Below are 18,520 nucleotides of genomic sequence, written 5' to 3'. Positions count from 1 at the left end.
TCGTTGTGGGTTCGGATTTGCTTTTTGAATGGTTGTGTGGTGGTGATGTCATGTGATGTTATCATGAGTTTGGGTCTGGTATCATTCTTGGTGGTTGGGCTTCGTCTGTCAATCAAGGCGGGTTTCCAAATGGCTGGTAGACGAGAGGTATCATCTCGTTTATTCATGCTGTGGGGGCGTTTTTCTATCTCAATGGCTTCTCTGATTATTCTGTTGTTAAAATGTTCAATTTTGGCAATAGTTTTGGTTTTTTTAAAATCAATTTCATGTCCCGTGGCTTCAAAGTGTTGGACCAGGGATGAAGTTTGTTCTCCCTTTCTGAGTGAGTTTTTGTGCTCTTCAATGCGTGCACTTATTCTTCTGTTGGTCTGTCCGATGTATGTGGTGGGGCAGGTGGTGCATGGGATTTCGTATACTCCTTGGTTTTCTAACCCAATTATGTCCTTGGGGTTTCTTAGGATGGTGGATATTTTTCTGTCTGTGTAGAATGCTGTTTTGATGTTGTGTTTTTGGAGGACCTTGCTGATTCTGTCTGTGGTCCCTTTTAAGTATGGGAGGAGGGCTTTGCCATTTTCTTGTTCTCTGTCTTGGGTTTTTGTGGGTGTCTCTCTTCGGATTAAGTTGGTAATCGTGTTTCTTTGGAATCCATTGGCTGTTAGTACATTAGTGAGAGTGTGTAGTTCGGTTTTTAGGTGTTGTTCGTCAGCTAGGTGTTTTGTTCTGGAGATGAGTGTCTTGGCTACGGAGTTGATCTGTGCTGGGTGGTGGTGTGAGGGTGCGTTCAGATAGCGGTTTGTGTGTGTTTTTTTTATGGTAGATAGTGTGTCCTAGGGAGCCGTTGGATTTCTTGTAGACTAAGACATCAAGGAAGGGAAGTTGATTGTTAGCTTCTGTTTCCATGGTGAATTGTATTTTGGGGTGTAGGCTATTGAGGTGTATGAGGAAGTCATCCAGTTTTTCTTTGCCGTGTGGCCAGATTACGAAGGTGTCATCTACGTATCTGAGCCAGAGTTTGGGTTTGTGGTTGGATTTTTCTAGAGCGAGGGTTTCAAAGTGTTCCATGTAGAGGTTTGGGACAAATTCAAACAAATCGCCGTCTGGAGAGCTGAAACAGAGACTGCCTACAAAACAGACACACACACCAATAAACTCCGAAGACTAAAGGAACGCCAGAAACAAACCCCTCCTCTCCCACAGCAACACATGAAACAAACTGTGCACAACATCTCAGATAGGATTCTCACCAAAGCCGAAACCAACGTCCTGTCTAAAGGATTTAATTTTGCAGTCGCTCCCAAACACATTCCCACGGAAACCATTATATGCGGAGTCGAATCCAGCCTGACCAAAATCAACCCTGATGATGCCAACAAAATCAGACTCGAAGTGACCAACATCCTCTGCACCAGCAAACCACCCAAAAGCAACTTACCCAAAGAGGAACAGACAGCACTACTTAACCTAAAAAATGACACCAGCATAATCATTCTGCCAGCAGACAAAGGCAACGCCACGGTGGTAATGAACTCATCTGACTACCATACCAAATTATCCAACCTACTCCGAGACTCCACATACAAACTCCTCAAGACAGATCCCACCACCTACCTGGAAAAAACCACAAAATCAAAAATAAAAGCCACCCCCATCAGTGAAGAGATCCAGAAAACAATCATTCCCAGAGAAAAATCATCCAGATGTCCTAAGCTCTATGGTCTGCCCAAGATACACAAAGAAGGAACCCCACTCAGACCCATAGTCAGCTCCATAGGCTCACCTCTACAAAATCTAGCCAAATTTCTTGCCAAACAACTACAGCCTTATGCAAATTCCATCACCTCACACGTACAAAACTCATTCCAATTCATAGAGATCATAAGTAAACTAAACTTACAGCCCTGGGACCTACTTGTGAGCTTCGATGTTGTATCCCTCTTCACCCAAGTGCCAATCAAAGAAGCCTTGACAGCTATCCTAAATAAATACAACCCCCCAAAACACATCCTAGATCTGACCAACCACTGCCTATCTAACACATACTTCATCTACAATGGACAAAGATACAAACAAATGGAAGGAGCACCCATGGGATCACCCCTCTCACCTGTCATCGCAAACCTCTACATGGAACACTTTGAAACCCTCGCTCTAGAAAAATCCAACCACAAACCCAAACTCTGGCTCAGATACGTAGATGACACCTTCGTAATCTGGCCACACGGCAAAGAAAAACTGGATGACTTCCTCATACACCTCAATAGCCTACACCCCAAAATACAATTCACCATGGAAACAGAAGCTAACAATCAACTTCCCTTCCTTGATGTCTTAGTCTACAAGAAATCCAACGGCTCCCTAGGACACACTATCTACCATAAAAAAAACACACACAAACCGCTATCTGAACGCACCCTCACACCACCACCCAGCACAGATCAACTCCGTAGCCAAGACACTCATCTCCAGAACAAAACACCTAGCTGACGAACAACACCTAAAAACCGAACTACACACTCTCACTAATGTACTAACAGCCAATGGATTCCAAAGAAACACGATTACCAACTTAATCCGAAGAGAGACACCCACAAAAACCCAAGACAGAGAACAAGAAAATGGCAAAGCCCTCCTCCCATACTTAAAAGGGACCACAGACAGAATCAGCAAGGTCCTCCAAAAACACAACATCAAAACAGCATTCTACACAGACAGAAAAATATCCACCATCCTAAGAAACCCCAAGGACATAATTGGGTTAGAAAACCAAGGAGTATACGAAATCCCATGCACCACCTGCCCCACCACATACATCGGACAGACCAACAGAAGAATAAGTGCACGCATTGAAGAGCACAAAAACTCACTCAGAAAGGGAGAACAAACTTCATCCCTGGTCCAACACTTTGAAGCCACGGGACATGAAATTGATTTTAAAAAAACCAAAACTATTGCCAAAATTGAACATTTTAACAACAGAATAATCAGAGAAGCCATTGAGATAGAAAAACGCCCCCACAGCATGAATAAACGAGATGATACCTCTCGTCTACCAGCCATTTGGAAACCCGCCTTGATTGACAGACGAAGCCCAACCACCAAGAATGATACCAGACCCAAACTCATGATAACATCACATGACATCACCACCACACAACCATTCAAAAAGCAAATCCGAACCCACAACGATAAAGACACACAACCACAAAACAGAAACCTAACTACAGCTGCAACATCAGCCACTTTAAACCCCTCCAAACCACACAATAAGCAAACTGACACCCACTATAAAAACATGGCACCACCACAAACACGAAGCCGAACAAAGGCAGCACAACTCACCAGCTCAGGTCTGGAGCTGGCAGCTGAGACCAGCCCATCCACTCAGAACACACCCCCACCCAATCAGAACACCCCCACCATTCAAAACACACTCCCACCCAATCAGAACACACTTGGTCCCCTACCCAATCAGAGCACACCTCCACAGAACACACCCCCTCTGGCAGTTTAAAAAAGAGGAACAAACAGCCACATGCTTCTCCCAGAAGAAGGAAACAGAAGCCTGATGATGATGGATGGGATTCCATCGAAACGTTGCGCCTACACCTTTAATTCTACGCGGGGAAAAACCCGAAAAACCAAGGATCCACATATATATATATATATATATATATATATATATACACATATACACACACACACACACACACACACACACACACACACACACACACATATATATATATATATATATATATATATATATATATATATATATATATATATATATATATATATATATATATAAACAAACGAACACTGGGATAGAATTAAAAACTAAAACAGTTTTTTATTGCTGAAAAATCAAGCTTTCATTGGCCAACTGCCAACGTCATCAGGATGGAGATGCTGGGGTGGGGAGATTCCGTTTATACTGTTGGTGTCTGCACTCTGCTCATGGAGCATGCTCAGATCTGTTTGTTGAGGTCTGCCATATTTCTTTGAACACAAAGAAGAAGAGCAACAACCATTTAAGATCCCTGGCATGAGAACACGAACAATGACCATGGTTATAGCTACAACACATGGAGCTATAAACAATTCACTTTTAACAACAGATACCCAGAGACAAATACATCCCAAAAACGGATGCGCGACAACTCAAAGAAATATCTAAAGCACAACAACTCACTCAACAGTTCCTGCACAGAGGAATAAGATGCAGTTAATGGATAAGATCCAACTGGTTAAGCATATATATTTCCAATAATAATTACTGTAACTGGTTTGTGAAAATAAATTGTTTAATTAGATGACTAACTTAACAACAATAAGACAATTTTAAATGGGTTTTACAAATGATATCAGAAAAAAATATTCAGAAAGTTTTATTGATATATTTTTTTTAAAAAATGATTTAAATTAAGGGGTGCTGCCTTTGATTGCAGATATACAAGAAGTTATTGTAAGTAATGGTTTTGAACTTTAAATGTTTGTTATAATTGATTCTCTAAATTTCACAGCATATGAAACATATTTGAAAGTAAACTAATTTTTATTTTTTTTAACAAAGGTTTTTAGAAGAGAGAATTGTTGGTAACTTCCTCACATACCAGTAGTAAACTATTTCTAACAGAAAGTGTCAGGGCATATTCTATATGCAACACAGAATCCTTTAGGTTTTAAAAGTATATCAAGGAAAGGAATAGATAGAGTTATTTTAGTTAGAAGAGAAGGAAAAAAAGTAAATAACACCTTTATCTTTTTTCAGAGTAAGAAAAGCAAGCTTCTTACTTGATTGATCAAGGACACTTGGCCAATTAAACTGGGCACATAGATGGCCTCATGGGTTATGCTGATTAAGCCATTTTTTATTGTCATTTTTAATATATGTATTACTGTTTTTAGCTTGGGCATATGTTTAATATTTTTTTAACTTTTGTATTTTTGTATTTTTTATATCTCTGCCCTGTTCACCGCCCTGAGTCCTTCGGGAGAAGGGCGGTATATAAATAAAATTATTATTATTATTATTATTATTATTATTATTATTATTATTATTATTATTATTATTATTATTATTATTATTATTATTATTATTATTATTAAGACCACAATAACTACAAATTCAAACAGAGTTATCTCATTGATACCTGACTACTGCAAAAAAAATGCAAATATTGAAGCAGAATACATACATACATACATATGTATATGTATATATGCAGGGCTTTTTTTCTCATAGATTGCTCAGAACGGCATTCCGGAACCTTTTTTTTTTTTTCAAAAAACAAAAAACAAACAAACAACCCAGCTCTCTTATTGGTTTTCCTAAGCCTATTGCAGGGCTAGCAATCTTTGCTCTTTTTTATGACTTGTGGACTTCAACTCCCAGAAATCCTTAGCCAGCCATGCTGAGGGGAAATGGAGAGGTTTCCAAGCTGAGCCATGCTGGCTAAGGAATTCTGGGAGTTGAAGTCCTTGAGTCATAAAAGAGCCTGCACTAGAGGATTTTAAAATTATTTACAGGATTACTTTTTTAGGAACTAAACTTTTAAAATCTAAAACAGCTAATTCAGAAAAGCCAACAGGAAAGAACCTCACATTTTTCATCTGCTTCTGTCTTTTGGAAGGTAAAATTAGATAACAAAATAATCTATTTCTTATGTTAACATCTCTTCAATGAAATCAAAGGTAACAGGAAAGAAATGAGAAACATTTTTCTCAATGTAATTTGTCTAATTTAGCTGATTCTAGAAAAAAAATAGTATCTTTTGTACACTCTTGAAAACTATTTTGAATCTAAACAATTCTTAAGAATGAAATATTCTTAATTTGGACTTTACTTTTACTGTTTGGACTGTTGTGTGTTTTGAACAATAGATTATTTAGAATCTAGTTATGTTGCACTTCAGTCTTTAAATAATTAACCTAGTATATACATAACAATATATGATGTTTTCCCTGGTGAGATTAGCATCAATAACAACATTTATTAAAAAGGCTAAAATAATTTCTGGGAGTATTGTCTGTATAGTAAAATTTTGGACAAGCAGTGATCATGTTACATATGTGCATAAGCGTAGTCAGTAGCATATGCCTTTTTAAAAATATCAAACATGGAAAGAAAGAAAAATAAGTCCAAAATATGGAGACAGCATAGAGTTTTCTTTTTAGAATGCATTTCATATGTGATCTTGTTAAGACATGGTGGGGCAGTGACCCTTGCAGATAGAGAGGTGAGGAGCTGACTAGTAAGTTACAGAAAGCAAACACAGCACTATCCAAAAGAACCTGGTGAAGTTAATTCCAGCTACTCCCTTGAGCATCCAGGGACAATTTAAAAAAACAAAACACGAAACTCTTTAATACCTAAGCAGTCCGAACTAAGATGTTACATTAAAAAATAAAATAAAAAGGCTAATCAAAGACGTTAATGTTCTGCCAGCAGCCATGTGTGGCATCGTATAGCTTGTGCAATCTCTGGCTCCTTATCTCCCCAGCTTGAAGGACTAGTTCTTGTCTGTGTCTGGACATTGTGCTGAATGAAGGCCTGTTGGTGGGGAAGGGGAAGGGATTTTGGGGTGGGGTGGGGGTACAGGCCTGATAAAGCTGATCTACATGGTTCCATTCTTTTTTGTTAATCTCTGCTACAGTATTTCGTTCGATTTTACTCTCCAACCCGAAAACCTGCTCTTTTATCTAAGCAGCCTTTATGGTCAATGGATCCTGACTTTGCAAACAGTTATACTTTTCAGCTGTGATTTACTCAAAAATAGGTTGATTGTCTATGGCAGGGGTCTTCAAACATGGCCCTTTTATGACTTCTGGACTTCAACTCCCAGAGTTCCTCAGCCAGGCTGGCTGACGAATTCTGGGAGTTGAATTCTATAAGTCATAAAAGGGCCAAGTTTGAAGAACCCTGATAGTCACCCAGGTCATGGTTGTTCCAAAGGTACTTTTTTTCTAGAGTCAACTGGACATTATTTTTCCTTGAAAATGTTTCGCTTCTTATTCAAGGTTGATTGTCTATGGCAGGGGTCTTCAAACATGGCCCTTTTATGACTTGTGGACTTCAACTCCCAGAGTTCCTTAGCCAGGCTGGCTGACGAATTCTGGGAGTTGAATTCTGTAAGTCATAAAAGGGCCAAGTTTGAAGAACCCTGATAGTTGTTCTAAACCAGCCCTCTTCTCGCACCCCTAATCAAAGGAAGAGTCTGGAAAGCGTCCAAGATCAAAAGGCTTCTGCCAAGTTTTAATTACACTGTTACAAAAATACAAGAGCTTGACTTCTCAAAGAAAAAGTTGCTTTCAGCAACTAGCCCCTCCCCAAACACTTCTTTTATAGAGAGCTCAGGGCGTGGTCTCCCTGTGCCTCCTCCCGAGGAGTCCCATAGCCTTCCTTTGTTTGTCCCTGCTCGTCTGCCTCCTGCGTCGGGCGTCCTTGAACAGGGCCAGCTGTGGGTCATCATCCTCCGCACTCTCGGGCTCACACAGCTGAGAAGAGGTTCCCGGCTGAGGACTCTGCAAAGTCTCCAAATCATCATCAGCCGGTTCGTTTCCCTCCTCCCCCACATCTGAGTCCTCCGATACATCGGACCCGGCTGTCGGGCCCACAGGCTGGCCCTGAGTCACAACACTATCCCGCACCGCAGGGCCCTTCCCCCGGGTCTGCCGATCCGGATGCGGTCGGGATGGGAACTGTTCGTGAAAAGCAGTCACCAACGCAGGGGCATGAACGGCGGTCGCGTCTTCCCATGTGAAGTCCTCCGGCCCGTACCCTTTCCACTCGATCAGGTACTGGAAGCGACCTTTCAGCCAGCGGGAATCCCTGATGCTGGCGACCTCGTACTCGGGGGTGCTGTCGCCATCACGAGGTCCTGATGGGGGAGGTTCCGCTTGGCGAAGTGGACAAGCCGGTTGTTCGGGGACCAACAAGGACCGATGGAAGACGGGGTGCACGCGCAGGGAACGTGGCAGAGTTAAACGATAGGCGACCGGGTTGATGACGGCCTCGACTGGGAACGGTCCAAGGTAACGGTGGTCCAGCTTCCTCGCCGGCCGAGTGGATGGTAGGTTCCTGGTGGACAGCCAGACCCGATCCCCCACCGATAATGGAGGCGTATCCCTTCTCGACCGATCGGCGAACCTCTTGTAGTCGGCCTTGGCCTTCTCCAGCTGCCGTCGCACCAACCGATGGATCGCCTGTAACTCCGCCATGAATTCGTTCGCTGCCGGCTCCGGTGAGTCCACGGGAGAAAGGGGGAAAAACCGAGGGTGATAACCCACATTGGCCAAGAACGGTGTCATCTGCGTGGAGGTGTGCTGCGAGTTGTTAAAGGCAAACTCGGCTATGGCCAAATAGTCCACCCAATTGTCCTGCTGCAGGTTAACGTAGCAGCGCAGATACTGCTCCAAAATGCCGATGACCTTCTCGGTACCCCCGTCGGTCTGAGGATGATGCGCGGACGAGAGGCAAACCTTAATGTCCAACGCCCGCATCAACTCCTGCCAGAAGCGGGCTGTAAACTGGGCCCCCCTATCGGAGACGACTCTATCGGGAAGGCCGTGCAGCCGGAACACCTGTTGGATGAACATGCGACTAGTGGCGCGAGCTGACGGTAAGCCGCGACAGGGGATGAAGTGCGCCATCTTGGTCAACATGTCCACCACCACAAACACTGTCGTGAAGCCGGAGGATGGGGGTAGATCCGTCAGAAAGTCCATGGACACAGCCCCCCAGGGTCTCTTGGGCGTTGGCAAAGGCTGCAGTAAACCAGGCGGGGCCCCTGTCGCTGACTTGGCCTGCCTGCATGGGACGCAGGAGGTGACATAAGACTGGACATCGTGTCGGACTCGGGGCCACCAGAATGTACGGGAGACCAGGTTCAGAGTCTTGAACAGGCCAAAATGCCCCGCAGCCGGGTTATCATGACATTGGCTGAGGACGAGTCCCCTGAGTGGCCCTCCTGGAACATAGAGCCGGTCACGATAATACAGGAGTCCATCCGTGACCGACCAAGGCGAATCTGGCCCCACCTCTTCCTTCCGCTGAGCCACCCACGCCTCCTGCTGCTGCGCCTCCCGGATCCGAGCCCGTATATCCACCGGCTCCCGCACCGCAGCAAAAGACTCGACGGGGATCACGGTCCTGGGCGGAAGCTTGTCTTCCACTCGGGTGTACTCGGGCTTCCTGGACAGAGCATCCGCTCTCTGGTTGTGCCCGCTTGGTATGTACCGCACCCGGAAGTCAAACCTCGCAAAGAAGAGGGACCACCGGATCTGGCGTTGGTTCAAATTCCGAGCGGTCTGCAGGCTTTCCAGATTCTTGTGGTCCGTCCGGACCTCGATTTGATGCCGCGCCCCCTCCAGATGATGCCTCCAAGCCTCGAACGCCGCCTTGATGGCCAGCAGCTCCTTCTCCCAGATGGTATAGTTGCGCTCCGAGGGATTCAATTTCCGTGAGTGATACGCGCAAGGGAAAAGGGTACCGTTGGGCGTCGCTGCCTGAAGTAACACGGCCCCAATGGCAATGTCGGAGGCGTCCGCCTCCACGACAAATGGCCGTTGCGGGTCAGGATGCTTCAAGATGGGCTCCTTCATGAAGGCGTCCTTCAGAGCTTGGAACGCCTGTTGTTCGGGGGCGTTCCACTGGAACCGAGTCTTCTTCTGCAGGAGCCGGGTGAGGGGGGCTGTCAAGGCAGCAAAGCCAGGGATGAATGTCCGATAGTAGTTGGCAAATCCAAGAAGTCGCTGAATATCCTTCACGCGACGCGGGGGTTGCCAACTCTGCAATGACTCAACTTTACTCGGTTCCATGGCGATGCCCTCAGGAGAAATGCGGTGACCCAGGAAATCAATGGTCACCTGGTAGAACTGGCACTTCTCCAACTTGGCAAACAGCCGATGATTCCGGAGGCGCTGCAGGACCTGACGGAGATGCTGATGATGCGCTTCACGCGACGGGGAGTAAATCAGGATGTCGTCCAGGTAAATCACAACAAACTGGTCCAACAGATCCCGAAAGACGTCATTCATAAAATGCTGAAACACAGCGGGGGCGTTGGTCAGGCCAAACGGCATCACCGTGTACTCGAAATGTCCATAGCGAGTACCAAACGCCGTCTTCCACTCATCACCCGGCCGAACCCTGACGAGGTTGTAAGCTCCACGCAGGTCCAGTTTCGTGAAGATCTTAGCCTCCCGGAGTCGGTCCAAGAGCTCGGGGATGAGGGGCAGCGGGTAGCGGTTACGCACCGTGATAGCGTTGAGTTTCCGGTAGTCACAGCAAAGCCGTAACTCGCCCGACTTCTTTTTGACGAAGAGCACGGGCGCAGACACTGGCGAGGACGAGGGCCGGATGAAACCACGAGCCAAGTTCTTCGTCAGGAAGTCCCGCAATGCAGCCAACTCGGGCTCCGACATGGAGTACAAACGCCCCACTGGGAGAGGCGCATCAGGGACTAGGTCAATGGAGCAGTCGTAGGGCCTGTGCGGGGGTAATTGGTCCGCCTCTGACTCGCTGAACACGTCAGCAAAGTCGGACAGTTCGGGAGGCAAGGAAACCCCTGAGGAACCCTCCACCTGGCCGGCACAGATATGGCGGGTGTGGTCCACGCACTGCAAACTTGGGAAGGTGACCAAGTTCTGAGACCAATAGATCTGTGGATCATGCGCCCGGAGCCACGCCAGTCCCAAGACCACGGGGAAGTGCAGATCCGAAGTGACGTAGAACTGAATGGCCTCCACATGGGTACTGATGGCCATACACACGGGTTGCGTGGCGGCCGTGATAGGCCCGGACAGGAGCACTCGACCATCGATGGTCTCCACAAGCATGGGCGGATCCACTGGACACTGGGGAACAGCCCATTTGGCCACAAAGGCCGAATCCATAAAGTTAGTGGTAGCCCCAGAGTCAATTAAGGCATGGACTGGAATCCCCTCTGACTTGCCAGGGAGGATCAGACGTGCCTCCAAAATCAAATGCCGTGGAGGTTCACAGGCACCGTTGGAACGGCGTCGCTCGGAGTGGATGTTGTGGGTCGCCCGATCTTTCACACCGTCTAGATCGGGCTCGGGCCGTTTCCCGATAACAAAGCAGGGGACTTTCTCAGGGCAGGCTTGGTCACTGACGCCCGCTGACGCTTCTTCGGGCAAGAAGCAGCCAAATGTCCAGGGTCCCCACAGTAAAAACACAACCCCTCCGATCGTCGTCTGTCCATTTCCGTCACCGATAGACGGGACCTGGCGGCACCCAGCTCCATTGGCTCCTCCCTCTGGACCGGGGGCTCACGCACAACAGGGGCGGCAGGGGTCTGTGGGGTGGCACGGCGACTCTTACGCTGCTGCAGCCGGGCATCGATCCGCAGACAAAGATGGATCAGCCCATTCAGGTCTGAGGGAATGTCCACGCGGGCCAGCTCATCCAACATCTCCTCTGACAAGCCATCCTGAAAGGCATCCACGAGCGCAGCCTCATTCCAGGCGGAATCCTGGCTAAGCAGCCGGAAATCGCTGATATAGGCCTGTAGAGGGCGCTGACCCTGCCTCAAAGCTTTCAGGCGTCGGGTGGCCGTCTGTGCCTTAATCGGGTCCTCGTACATGAGGCGCATATGGTCACAAAACCCCCCAAAGTTATCCAACAAAGGGCTAGGCTGTGCCAACAGAGGCGTGCCCCAACGAGCTGCATCTCCCGACAGAAGGCTCAACACGAATCCCACCTTATCTCGGTCAGTGGGGAAATCAGCTGCTTTCACGCTGATATAAAGCTGGCATTGTCCCAGGAAGGCAGGAAACAGTTCTGGATTACCAGCGAATTTATCCGGCATAGCTATCTGACATTTCCTCCTGGGTGGGGGGGCAGCATGTACCTGAGCCTGCAGTTGTGCCACCTGAGTGGCCAGCAAGGTGAGTTGCTGGTTGAGCTGGACATTCTCGGCAAGAAGCTGCTCCATCGTAGTATTAAGGGGTGGGTGGCTGAAAGCAAACTGTTCTAAACCAGCCCTCTTCTCGCACCCCTAATCAAAGGAAGAGTCTGGAAAGCGTCCAAGATCAAAAGGCTTCTGCCAAGTTTTAATTACACTGTTACAAAAATACAAGAGCTTGACTTCTCAAAGAAAAAGTTGCTTTCAGCAACTAGCCCCTCCCCAAACACTTCTTTTATAGAGAGCTCAGGGCGTGGTCTCCCTGTGCCTCCTCCCGAGGAGTCCCATAGCCTTCCTTTGTTTGTCCCTGCTCGTCTGCCTCCTGCGTCGGGCGTCCTTGAACAGGGCCAGCTGTGGGTCATCATCCTCCGCACTCTCGGGCTCACACAGCTGAGAAGAGGTTCCCGGCTGAGGACTCTGCAAAGTCTCCAAATCATCATCAGCCGGTTCGTTTCCCTCCTCCCCCACATCTGAGTCCTCCGATACATCGGACCCGGCTGTCGGGCCCACAGGCTGGCCCTGAGTCACAACAATAGTCACCCAGGTCATGGTTGTTCCAAAGGTACTTTTTTTCTAGAGTCAACTGGACATTATTTTTCCTTGAAAATGTTTCGCTTCTTATTCAAGATGAGAAGCGAAATATCTTCAAGGCAAAACAAACTCCAGATGTCTTAGGTCAAAAGCAGGTTAGAGTTTGGACATGGAATTTGCAAATGTTTCTCAAATGCACCAAAAAACAAACAAACCCCTAACTAATTATTTACATGATTTCTAGTTAGGTACTTCATTTTACTCTATGTTAAGATGAAGTCCAATATCATGCAACAAAGTATTTCTGTTCTCTTCCTGCTCTTCTGCCTTAACAAAATGTGACAATATGGCGGTGATGTTTATGAAGAAGAAATAGACAGAGCTTCATTTGGGTGATGAATTTTGTCTCAGTTTGTCTTGGGTGAGCTCAAATGAATTACAAGGAGGATATCTAAGGAAATTATTTCAGCAGTTGGAAGGTAGTCTTCACAGGGAAAGGGCATTTAATAAATTGGATATTTGAAGTCCTCTTTTAGTGGGAAGGATTATTTTAATGATTGTTTCTATCTCTTTAATGAAAACTCTGTAAATGCTATCAGGAGATGAGATAAAATATAACAACCAGGCTGGAAGGCTGATTCTTTACTAATCTTTCAATTAAGCAATAATGGATAAGAATCAGGTCATTTCTTGAGGGATTTTTTTAAGCTCTGGGAGGTACTGATGGCTGTTAATTAAATCCTGCTGATTATTAATCCTCAGAAATAGACCTGCTTTGACACTTTTATTGATACTAATTAAATACTGTTTTTGGAAAAAACATATAAGCACACACCCAGGTTCAGAGAGTTTCTCTGAAATGGGGTTGGCAAACTTTTGCATTTTAGGAAGCAATACTACTCAATATTTGGGGGATAAAAAACAAAACAAAACTATACTTTCCTTATTCTCCCCTCAGACCTTTAAGATGAAAATAACTGCTTTCTTTTCTTTGGTATCAGCTGTGATAGGAGTGTTCCAATATCAAAGGGGATGCCCCAAAGAAGGGGTCAACCTGTTCTCCAAAGCAGCTGAAGGCTGGACAAAAGGCAATGGATGAGAACTAATCCATTGAGAGAACCAACCTAGAACTAAGGAGAAATTTCCTGACAGTTAGAACAATTAATCAGTGCAACGACTTATAACCAGAAATTGTGGATGCTTCATCACTGGAGGCTTTTAAGAGGAGATTGGGCAACCGTTTGTCTGAAGAGGTATAAAGTTTCTTGCCTGAGCAGGGAGTTGGACTAGAAGACCTCCAAGGTCCCTTTCAATTCTGCTATTCTATTCTATTCTGTTCTCAGAATGAGCATCAATAGAGAGTTTTTTTGAAAGGGGTGGGGGAGAGAAAACAGGAAATAAGGAGGACTGTAAAAGAAATGATCAAATCTGACTTTTTTTCTTTAGCTGATTATGGATTTAGGCAGGATGCCTCAATCTGTTTTTTGAGTATATCAGCTTTCAAAATATAATTTTTTATCTCTTGACTTTACTTTATATTACTTTGATAACAAAACAAATGAGAAGGCGTAGAAAAATAGAAAGTAAAAAATTAAGCCTTATGCAAGAATGTCACAAAGGATGTAAGCATGTTTGATTACCTGTGACTGCTCTGACATGGAAGATTGCATGTTTTAATAACTGGTCCTATGGTTTGATGCTGCAGTTTCTAAGACCATTATTACTCTGCTCTGAAAGTATAAAGAAAACCTTCAAATTGCAGTCTTTAAAATTATTTCAAAGTTTTGCCCAAACATTACCTACAGTATTCTTTTTAAGAACAAAACTGGGAAATACAGTTTGTTTTCAGAGTGCATTACATGTGCACATTAAATAATTTAGTTATAAATTAAAAACACACCAAACTTCAGAGTTATTTGTTCATTTGGACTCTCCTTATATACTGTATCAGCAGGAATGACAGGAAACTCTGATTAGATAGATAGATAGATAGATAGATAGATAGATAGATAGATAGATAGATAGATAGATAGATAGAAAGATAGATGTAAACTATATCTATATCTATATCTATATCTATATCTATATCTATATCTATATCTATATCTATCTATCTATCTATCTATCTATCTATCTATCTATCTATCTATCTATCTATATATATATATATATATATATAGAGAGAGAGAGAGAGAGAGAGAGAGAGAGAGAGAGACAGAGACAGAGACAGAGACAGAGACAGAGACAGACAGACAGACAGACAGAGTTTTATATGGCTCCAACCCAAATCACAAGGAGGGATCTGCAAAAATTCAGAAAAATTGAAAGGGGCAAATATTTTATAGAAGTGTGTGCAGCCAGTGTGTATGATATAAACCCTAATCTTGTTTTTCCTTAGTTTTCAACTATGGAACATGAGGAGTACTAATAGTTACGACAGTGGCTCAGCCTGTTCACAGATATTCCCTTATCCACACCTGTGATTAAGGGGAAAAACCCTAAAATTAAACAACTAAAGATTCATAATAAAACTGTCAGGTTTCACAAAACCCACCCTCACTGAGTATGGTTAAAATCCCTATAGGGTTTGATTTATTCACACACATTTAACACACACACACACATGCACAGAGACAGACAGAGAATGTTAATTGAGAGACTATGTGTGCTTTCAACAATCAAACTTCACACCTTCCCTAACTACCCAAAAATCATAATGTAAATTCTTTGCCAAGAAGGAAAAAAAATCAAGATATATTTGAAAGGTATTAAATTGGCAGAACTCTATATATTTATCTCTCCAGATACTTTGTGCCTTAAGTAGCATAATTAATTTAATACTTCTGTGCAGAGAATGTATTTACGATGTTTGCAAAATCACTGTTAGCGCCCATAGCTGAAAACTGCACATATTCTTGGATTATTCCCACATTCATCCATCTCTAGTTTATTAAGAATGAATGACTGGCCAGAATTAACATGGGAGCATGAGAGCTTGTGAGAGACTGCTTTGAAGATGTTTTGGACTGGGAAGGCAATATAGGAGTTCTGCTTTATTTAGCAATTTATATTCTCTTATATATCATTTAATAAGTAATGGTTGTAATTTTTGATGTAGGTGGCCAGAGTTTAGTTTGGTAGGACTTAAACAACTGTTCCATATCTAAGAGAATAATTTTAATTGCTTGCAATAAAGCACACGTAATGTTGAACACAGGTATAACTGTTGCTTTATCCATTCATCATCTTGTGTTAAAGCCAGTGCTGAAACAGAAAAGCAATGTGAAACATTGGTTAGGAGTCAGGATACTAGGCAAGTACTTGTAGGGACAATTGGGGACAGTCTTAATTTCTCCATTTATTTGACAGGTCTGTTTTAAAGATAAAACATGTGGGAGAGAGAACTACATATGCTTCCCTGAACTCCAGAACAAAGGTTGATATGTTAATGTAATAAATAATACAATAAAGACTGGTAAATGGTTAAACAAAGGAAAGGTTATAATCATAACAAAAGAAAATTTTGAACATAGGTTTTCTGATCTAAGAAGTTTCAGTATACAAGGATATGTGCACTATGTATATGTTGGATTGTCAAATTATTAGTCCTGTAAAAAAAAAACACACCTCTTTCCTTTTTCTTCCACATGGTTTCCTCCCAACACCTTACACTGAAAGATGTTAAATGCCAGTTATTTCTCATGTGACTCACATCAGATACTTAAAATACCAGTGTAAAACTAGATAAATGAAGAAGACAGTTATAACGGAAATGGCCATGTGTCAGATGTTAAAATGGGAGAGAAAATGGAGGTTAAAAAAAGCTGGTTTCTGTGTCATTCATCAATGACTACAATGTACATTTTCAAAAATTACAGAAACACGAAATGTTGCAGGTACAGTCATTATACATACACATTAGTCATACACAAATCAAATGGAATCTGAGGCCTCATCAGAAATATAGTGTCAAGATTAAGAGATATCCTTCTTCATCTCTGTTTTGGGCTAATCAGATTACTCTAAGAATATTATAATCTATTCTGAGCATGGTATTTAAAAGAAGGATGATGGAATCTTTGAGAGAATCTAGAAGAGCAGAATCAAAATGTTAATGTGTGTAGAGGGGAAGGGACTATTGAAGAACTGTTGGAATTGGTGAATAGTTCATTTTCAGGTCCTGGCAATGGATGGAGTAACACCTACGCAAACTGGCAGACAAGATAGCAGTAGCATTTAGGCTTATATATTGCCCCATAGTGCTTTGCAATACTCTGTGGGCAATTTATAATATTGAAGCATTATTTGCATATTGCCCCCAATAACCTGGGTCCTCATTTTCTATCCTCAGAAGGATGGAAGGCTGAGTCAACCTTGAGTCCAATCAGGATCAAACTCCAGGCTGTGGACAGAGTTTGCCTGCAATGTTGCACTTTAACTAAGGCTCTTATGTAGGTACAATTTGGGCAGTTGGGTGCAAGACTTGTCAGGGTGAGAACGCACACTGTGAGAGAGGCTTAGTAAAAAATGTAGCAAGGGTGGGGAGAGGAGGGGAACCACATGGAGAGTGCTGATATGAATGATTAGAGCAGTGTGTTTCATCAAGGTTTGTGAAGGCATCACAAAGACTTGGCTGAGAAATGGCAGCAGATGGGTGAGAAATGAGATAGAAGTGCATGTGGAAGCAAAACAAAAATGTGCATGTGCCTGCTATCTAACTGAGTAAACTGGGTCAGTCAGTCTGGAATCAGAAAACATACAGTGTCTTGAAAAGCATGAGCAAAGAGCTAGAGAGTTAGGAACATGCTGAGGTTAATAACAGCAGGAGTTGGGAGCATGAATATGTTAACTACAAAGCCAAATGCTGAGGTTGCTTCCAGCAATGAAAGGCAGTCTTGTACAATTTAAACACTCTTCTTGCTGAGAATATATAGCTGAATCTTTGCTTGCTCAGCATTTGACAATAATGTTTTTCCACTTATTTGCCCAGCACTTATTTTGATGGGATGCTGGATTTGCAATGTGTGTTTGTGTAGGTGTGTGTGTGTGTGTGTGTGCGTGCGCTCTACTTTTTGGCACCTATGTGGGCTAAAGAGGGATCAGTGGTACTTGAAAAAGGATCTGAGAGTGTGTCAATGTTTGATTCAGTTGCTGCTGGATTTGCAAGAGCAATAACATATGGGACCTCATGTGTCTTGGACCTTGACTCTAAGACTATGCCATTGTTCCTCCCTTTTGACTCTCGTCCTGTGGTTGCTGAACCAGATTTTCTGGGTAATATCAATGGAATTGGGTGAACAAATGGACAGTAATGGCATTTTCTCAGAAACATTCCTATGGACTATACCCCTTCCAGTCAATAAAGTGTAACAGCCATTTTCTGTATCACTAAGAACCCAGAATTTAACTTAGATCACATTCTGCATGGTCTTTTATAATACCATGGATAGAGGTGCTGCAGGAGTGTCAAGAGCAAGCTGCAGCATGGTATCCAGGAGCAGAAATGAGAGATGGAAAATAGAGTGCATTGGGTAAGAAGGCCAAAGCTGAAGCATGTAAATGATAGAGTTGATGTATGCTGTGATGAAGAATCCTATGAAACTATGACTAGTTTCCTAGTGCAGCTATGTAATGCAGCTGTAGTCACAACTTTTAAATGTGGTTCTGCTTGATGATGGTGGTCTCCAAAATGTCTGTAGTAGTCTTTAGCTAATAGTGTCTTGAATGGTTTAACCTGCAGCTCAGGAAGGATACACCACTGGTGGGAAGTGAGGAAGAAGATACAGGCACAGGAAAGAACTGGGTGTGCTAACCATAGCTGAAAAAAAATGGAATCTGCTGTTAGCCCTGCAAAATAATCCAAACAATAAGCACAACAAGAAGTACCAATTCTATCTCTGTAAATTTATATTAACAAAATCTTGCAAGAGTAAAATAATTTCTTCTTCCTTCCTTTTACTCCCCCTAGACCCACACTTTGAAAGCCTTGAAGGAGCATCAGGCCAATTTTTGCATAGTGACAGCTAAGATACCACAAAGTTAAATCATGCAAAGAAATGAGA

This window comes from Vipera ursinii, assembly GCF_947247035.1.
Source record: "Vipera ursinii genome assembly, chromosome: 3".
In the NCBI taxonomy this organism is placed as follows: Eukaryota; Metazoa; Chordata; class Lepidosauria; order Squamata; family Viperidae; genus Vipera; species Vipera ursinii.
The sequence above is the reverse complement of the archived record's forward strand: the minus strand, read 5'-3'. Positions refer to the sequence as shown.